Source organism: Lytechinus variegatus, chromosome 14 (assembly GCF_018143015.1).
Source record: "Lytechinus variegatus isolate NC3 chromosome 14, Lvar_3.0, whole genome shotgun sequence".
NCBI classification, from domain to species: Eukaryota; Metazoa; Echinodermata; class Echinoidea; order Temnopleuroida; family Toxopneustidae; genus Lytechinus; species Lytechinus variegatus.
Genome location: NC_054753.1, coordinates 33556925 through 33565127, shown reverse-complemented (window position 1 = coordinate 33565127; position 8203 = coordinate 33556925).

Below are 8203 nucleotides of genomic sequence, written 5' to 3'. Positions count from 1 at the left end.
GACTTAATTGGATCGTAGTGTTGGATACTGCACTCTAAAAACAAATCAGTAAAAATGACTAGTTAATAGGGTCAACTGGGTTCAACTGTTATTCTAGTCATATTCGACTATTTTCTAGTCGTATTTTACGAGAATTTAGTCATTTCTGACGAGAATATATTTCAGAAATGTGACTATCAGCACAACCGCGTAGCCAGGATTTTATTTTGGAAGGGGCGGTAAATGCACGCGAAGCGTGCCAGCAGGTCTTTGGTGCCAACACTTACAGAGCGCGCAAAGGTGTTTCATAAATCGAAATGAAAATGAGCCGTCTCTCTTGTCTCTAGTACCCATATCAGCTCCAATTCAGTTGACTATATTGTGATTTTGAACCTTGTTTTCAAAAGTCATTGTGAACGCACAAAAAAGAAATACGATGGAGGAAATTAAAATAATTACCCCGCGGGAGCGTGGAAGCTAAAGCATGTTATCAATTTTTTTTTGCCATGAAAAGGGTCCCGAGAAAAGGGCATTCTCAAAGATATATTAAATACTTCCCTTGGAAAGATCAGATTTGATTACAAAGAATTTAGCGACAGTGCATATCTATAACTCGCAAAAAAAGACGAGAAGAAGTGTAGATGCCGGGAGGAAGATATTCCTCCCCGCGCAGAGCAATTCGAAACTCAGAAATTCCAAAGGGCGGACGTTTCATCAAATGCATATATCTCTAACGCCCCATCGGCTCTCATTCAACTGATTTTCTAAGATTATTGAACTTCGTTACAAGTAAAATAATGCGCAAAAAGTTGAAACTTCTGTGATTTATTGAAATTATAAAAAAAAAAGGATGCCTATATTCTTTTACTTATCCTGAAGCGCTTCATTTTGAATTATAAAGAACTTAAGTGTCATTCACAATTTCAAACTGAGGGCGCAAAACAGAACAGGAGATGAATGTGCAGAGAAATGACATGAAGTTTAATAGATCTAAACAAATATTGTACTTTTTTATTTAATATAATACGAATTTTATACCTTCCTCTTCTCAAATTAGGAACCTCTTTGCCCCAACATCATGGTTGTTTAGTAATGAGCTGAAAAGCGGGAGAAGTTGACTTTATGGAGGTGACGGTAGAAATTGATATAAAGATTTTACCTGACCGCAGTCGACCTGACCAGAAGTAATTGCGCGATCAATTAAAAAATAAGATAACTTATTATACTAATGTATACATTTGTACTTTAACTGGCAAGAAACACATATAGCTGACGTGAAAAAAAAACAGGGAAAGGGTAGGGGAAACAATGGAGAACTTCAATATTGTCATTTAACCGCGCGCAGCGCGGGAGCAAAATTCATATATAAATTTAGAGCAAGAGTGAAAATGTTTCCTCTTTTGAGGAAAAAAAATAAAAAGTAAAAACCCACAAAGCTACCTTTCTTCCCTTTCCTCCCTCTCCTTTTCCTTTTCTCCTCTCTTTTTTCTTTTTTTTTCTTTTTGGGGACTTTTTTTGGGGGGGGCAACCGTCCCCACCGCCCCCCCCCCCTGGCTACGCGCCTGTACCGGCACGGATCTAATAGGTCCATGCTATCAGTGACTGCCATATCAGTAGCACCCAGCCATCATGCACCCAGCGGAATACTGGTCTAGCCAATTTGACTGATTTGTTTTAAGAGTGTGTGTTGGCGCTTTAATTTGTAGTTGAAATCAAACAACATTTTAATATAGGGTGTGATCTCGAAAATTAGAAACGCAATAATACCTGGAAAAGACAATCTTTTAAAGGATTGTTTTGGTTAAAAGGTTCTTTGATAGTTTCAATGAGAAAAGGGGTAGATTTAAAGAAAGAATTAGCCATTGGAAATGACAGATTCAAAGAAGGCTATAATCAAATCAGTCTTTAAAGCACATAACGTGATATGTAGGAGCTTCGTAATGTTTTCCTTATCTTTTACTTGTAGATTTAGGCCGTGGGGTAGTCACGTATAATGGAAGTACGGATATTTACTTTCGGCCCCCTTTTCTTGCCACGCCAGCAGATCCCAAGGGATAACATTTTTACTTTTTCATTTGCCAACCAGTCCCCACCCCAGCCTCGTTGTTCCTAATCCCCTCATTTTAGGCGGCAGTTATGTTAAATTCCAGTTCCCTAGCATCCCCATTTGAAGAGGGCAATCTAGTTCTTAAATCCTCTCCTTTTCATAGTAACTTCAATTCTTAATTGCTTAAAGGCATGGTTTCAGTTTATGGGGCCACACCCCTCCCCCCTCTCTGCCCCCGTTAAAGCCTGTGTATAGCTTTGGTAAAGGGTCAATAATGTGATTGATAATCGAATATCATCTAATATGACAGTCTTACTGAAGCGTAGAGACCGTTAGATATTTTTCCAACTGCACTCGGCGATGCTTGTTTTAAATTTAAAAAAAAAATGGGCATTCAAGCACTTATCTTATAAATTTAGTGATTAGATATCCAAAAGTTACAGACAAAGAACATATCTTGAAAGTTTCAGCCCATTCCATGATTTGGAATAGGATTTAATTGAAAGACAAAAACACACAGATATTTTAATTTGATCAGGTGACCCGATCAAGTTAAATTTCCATGTAAAATCACAAAATTTGTCCTGTAAAACACATTTTCATTTCATATCCTCCACATCATAACTGTTATAGGGCATATCCATTCATATTAGCTAGCAATGAATTGGAATAGTGATAGGTGCATTTTGGTGGATTTACCAAAACTATACACAAGCTTTAAGGAGATTTAGGATGTAAAACATTTATTATATATATACGTTTAGATATATGCGTTTGCACATAATCATGTTTAATTTATTGTCATATTCTGGCCAGGCCAGCTGGATGATTTAGTACTGTTTAGATATAAATAAAAAAAGGTCCGATTATGTCTCTCCTATTAATGAATGACACAAGTGGTTAGTGAGCTAAGAGACAAACTTTTTTAACTGTTTTTTCCGACTCGCCTGCATAGCAAAGCGAGATTATCAATATTATACCCCAATGTTAAGTTTTGAAATGTCATCATATCTTACAAGTTATGTATAAACCAAGTTAATTAAACTTAAACATAGGGGTAAACAAGTATAACTGAACATCCTGACCGGGTTTCAGATCACACAACCAGGGTCAAAGGTCATTTAGGGTCAATGAACTTTGGCCATGTTGGGGTATTTGTTGAATTGCCATCATAACTTTTCAAGTTTATGGATCGAATTCATGAAACTTGGACGTAAGAGTAATCAAGTATCTGTGAACATCCTCCATGAAGTTCAAGTCAAATGACCAAGGTCAACGATCATAGGGTCAATGAACTTTGGTCATATTGGGGGCATTTGTTGAATTGCCATCATATCTTTGAAAGTTTATTAGTATATTATTAAATGTGGACATATTTAGGGAATCAATGACCACTGATCATCTTATACAAGTCATAGGTGATATGATCAAAATTAGATGTCATTTAGGTTGAATAAACATAGCATGTTCTTGTCATATTTATGAATGTTTTTTTTTGTGAATAATTTTTCTATAGTCGTTTTCAAAGTCAGCATGGTGCTATATTGAATGTAGGCGAGACACTGCCAGAGGCGTACTATACTTGTTGTTGGATCTATTTTCAGCATTACTGTTTTTAATGATTCCATAGAAATGGCAGATTCACAACGAAAATTATTCATAAATACTTACATACAGCTGTATATATACCAGGGTGACCAGATTTCATAAAATGAAATACGGGACAATTGACAAACAATTAAAGATATACAAAGAAGCCCTCACACAGTGTTAGACTTGTGGAAAATAAAAAGAATTGGAAGGGAGGGTGAACGAAAGAATGAAGGAGAGAAAGAAAAGAGATGAATTGAGAAGGAAAGAAAATGAAGGAAAACAGAAAAAATAACAGAAAGTTAGAATAAAAGAAGGATGAAAGAAAGAGTAAAAGAGATAAAAAGAGCTTTCTGTCATTCTTTGAAATGAATATAGAAAGAAAGGAAGAGAAGATGAAGAAATGTGTGAAAGACGAAATAAAGGAGAGAATTAAATGGAAAAGTAAGAAAAAGGAGGAGAGAGAGAATGAAGGAAAGAAATATGTTTCCTTCATTCTTTGAAAGAAAGAAGAGAACAGAAAGGGAGGGATGAAGGAAGGGAGGAATGGAAAGAAAAAAGGAAGAAAGGAAGGAAGGAAGGAAGGAAGGAAGGGAGGAAGGAAGGAAGAAAGAAAGAAAGAAAGAAAGAAAGAAAGAAAGGAAGGAAGAGAGAAGGAACCCAAGGTAATTAAGGAAAGAAAGAATGAAGGAAATAAAAAAGGAAATTTGATAAAGAAGTAAAGTAAGAGAACGAAGTAAAGAAAGAAAAGTTAACAGAGACAGAGAAAAAAAGGAAGGATAGGATAGAAAAGAAAGAAAATGGAAAAACGTTCAAACTTCAAGCAAAAAAAATAAATCCAATCATCTAATAAAAATCATAATGTCATTGGGTGTTTTTTATGCATTTTAAAAATTTCAAAAAGTAGAATGTTTTAGAAATGAATAAATTTCAAAGTGAAACATATTGTCAAACTTAAATAAATTAGAGGAAACATCGCGGCATCGTACACACCAAGACTCAAAACGAGAGCTGAAACAACTAGATCTATGAAAAGTCAAGTTGTTCCTCCGATTACATCTCCAAATAATTAATCTGAGAATCCATAATATAATTATAAGAATTTCCCGCCGATTTTTGTGATTATTTTGGTGGACAAACTTTTTATCATGCGATTGTTTGCACCATTGAGAATTTGCTCCGATCCTACATGCATACCTATAGTAGCCTGCCACACACAGGCAGGAGGCCAGTTCATTTGCAATGCATTGGGTTAGCAAGAAAATCACCGCAGAACTTGCAAAAGTTTACAGTTACCGATTTAATTGTTGTCTCTGCTTCGTGATCTGTTGGTTATTGAATGAAAATTTGTCACTTTATAATGTATTAACTACATTTTGTGCAATATTCTGAAATACGGGACAAATAGGCGTCCCGGGAAGGGTTTGTCGGGACACCGGGACAAAGGAGCAAAATACGGGACAATCCCCGGAAATATGGGACGTCTGGTCACCCTGGCCTGATATATACTTACTTTCCATCTACCTCTCACTTCTGTCTATACCTACCCCCCCCCACTCTCTCTCCTCTCTCACCCTCTCACCTCTGTCTGAACCTACCCCCCACTCTCTCTCTCCCCCTCTACCTCTGTCTATACCTACCCCCCCACTCTTTCTCTCCCCCTCTCACTTCTGTCTATACCTACCCCCCCCCCCCACTCTTTCTCTCCCCTCTACCTCTGTCTATACCTACCCCCCACTCTCTCTCTCTCTCTCTATCTCGTCCTTTTACACACTTTCTAGTTCGCAATCAAAGTTTGAACAGACCTGATTCAAATTTATGACATTCAGAATTTAATGAAACACATCGATTCAATTAAAAAAAAGAATGATGAAAAAACTCCTTTGTGTTCTCAATCTACTTCGATGCTTTGTTTATTCAGCTTTTAGACAGCAAACTCTTTGTCATCTGAACTTTATAATTTCCCCCACGTTTGCTGGGCTTACTTTTATCTCATAAAACAATAGTAAATCCGTTTGTTTTCATTATTATTTTTCCCCATTTCTGCATCTATTTTACTACATAAGTAAATGGAACAATAGAACATTAAAATGTATTGATAATGTTATAACATGATATAGGGCTTTATCATTTTTGTGGACGATATTGCATTTTAATTAATAGTACAGACATAAATCAGTCAGCCTAAGATATCAACTATATCAACACACAGGAGTTGGTATTTGGTAGTTTGGAGTTGGTATTAATGCTGCTGCTTGTACTACTACTACTACTACTACTACTACTACTACTACTACTACTACTCCTCCTCCTCCTCCTCCTCCTCCTCCTACTACTACTACTACTACTTCTACTACTACTCCTACTCCTACTACTACTACTACTACTACTACTACTACTACTACTACTACTACTACTACTACTACTACTACTACTACTACTACTCCTACTACTACTACTACAACTACTACTACTCCTACTACTACTACTACTACTACTACTACTACTACTACTATTACTACTACTATACTACTACAACTACAACTACTACTACTACTACTACAACTACTACTACAACTACTGCTACAACAACAACTACTACTACTACAACTACTACTACTCTTACGGTACAATAGGTCTGTATAATATTTAAAAAATAATCTGTCATGCGGTTTCATAGCTGTATTGGCGATATTCATTCTACAGTACAGATATTAGTCTGTCACCATATTAAAAGATAATATATTTTCCTCATGTATAGTTGGTGGTAATCGATGCCTATAACATTCCCATTTATACAGTATTATGTGTACCAGGGTCCCGTAACACAAAGGTTAGCGATTGATAGCACGCTTGGTATTCATGATTAAATTGTACATTGTAGTCAATTCAATCAATCGTAGAGATATTCATCTAAGATGGTTGTTGAGGTTCGTGTGACAGGCCCCACAAGCATGACAAGTGCATTTCAAAACTTTACACCCATTTGCTCTTTTTTTCATGTTGAACTAACTAGGCGAGATATCACAAATGTAAGCGATTAATCGCTAAATGAAATAGCCTATCAAGATCGTCGTTGCATGCGTATTTTGCTCACTAGACTTAATAGGAACCAATCACGATTTTTCTTTCAAATTTGTACTGGTTTTAAAAGATACATTCCAAATAAATTCATACTTTGTTTCTATTACATTTACTATCTTATACTTGTTTGATTTACCTTCAATAAAAGATTCATATTATAAAAGCTACGCATAGTCACCAATAGTGATGCATTCATGGTGTCAGGAAACTTATACAAAAAAATACAAACCTACATGTATAACCGAAATTATAAAGCTATAAATCCATGGATAAACAGAGTCGTTCTAGACATAAGTCATAACAATATACACAGAGAATCTCAAAGACTATTCTCTGAGACAGCACTAACACGATAACATGCATTTCTAAAAATATGTAAATCGTGATATTTACACATAAAAAAAAATATATACATTAAATTCAAAGTATATTGAAATGTTATTGAAAGAAAATATGTAACGACAGACCGACCTGGAGTTGTCCCTCTATGTTAAAGGTGATTCCTTGCTCTCTTCATGGACCTATTTGTAATAGGTAATGGTCTATTGGATTATTGCGTAAAAAAAGGATTTTTATTTTTAGAACGTTTTTTTTTTCTTTAAAAGGCTGTTTTCATGATCCTAAAATCGCAATCGAAAAGAATTTCATCGTTTGGGGCTTGTACCAAGAAAGTTAGTTGTTATTTTTATTTTCCAGGGCCCCGTCTAACAAACAGTTACTATTGATCCGATCAACCTCAAGTATATGGAAATCTATCAGTGTCATAACTTTTTCTTTAGGAAATTTGCGCAATGTCCTCTGAAAGCAAAGCAAAGCATACTGAATTGTCAAGAAAACAGTGAACGTATGAACATACATCATATCTAGAAAATATTATGAACAAACTTGTATTTGAGATGTTGACATTGCTGGCTTTTCATAGTTGTGGTTGATTGGATCAATCGTAACTCTTTGTAAGATGGGACCCAGATCAATATTTACATTTTTATATATTTTACTTGATTAAATTTCCATTTTGAATTTCGAAATAAGGCGTAGTTTATTTTTGTTATTTTTTCACACCAATTCGTTAGGTGAAATTTCAGGGTAACGATTGAAGAAATATTCTTTTAAAACTGTTAAAATTTAGCAGTTTTAATGGGTGTCAAATTCTCATTGGGATTTGAAGCGATCGTGGTTACATACTTGAATATAGATAGATAACACCGAGGATTAACATATGTTTGTTGCAGACTAAATAGTATATTCAATAGTCATGATAGTATATTCAATACTCGTAAAATTGGTACAAAATAACGTATAATTGCTATACTCCATTTATTGATTCATTTTATTTATCATTTGTATCACTCGAATATTGTCGAATTAAATTCTAAAATGTCCATGTTTATCCAGCTTCTTATACTGCGACACATGTTCTTTTTTTCCAATAAATATATTTTCTACGAATTAGATTGTATTGTATCTATAATATCACATTAACTGATTTTGTCATTGGATGTA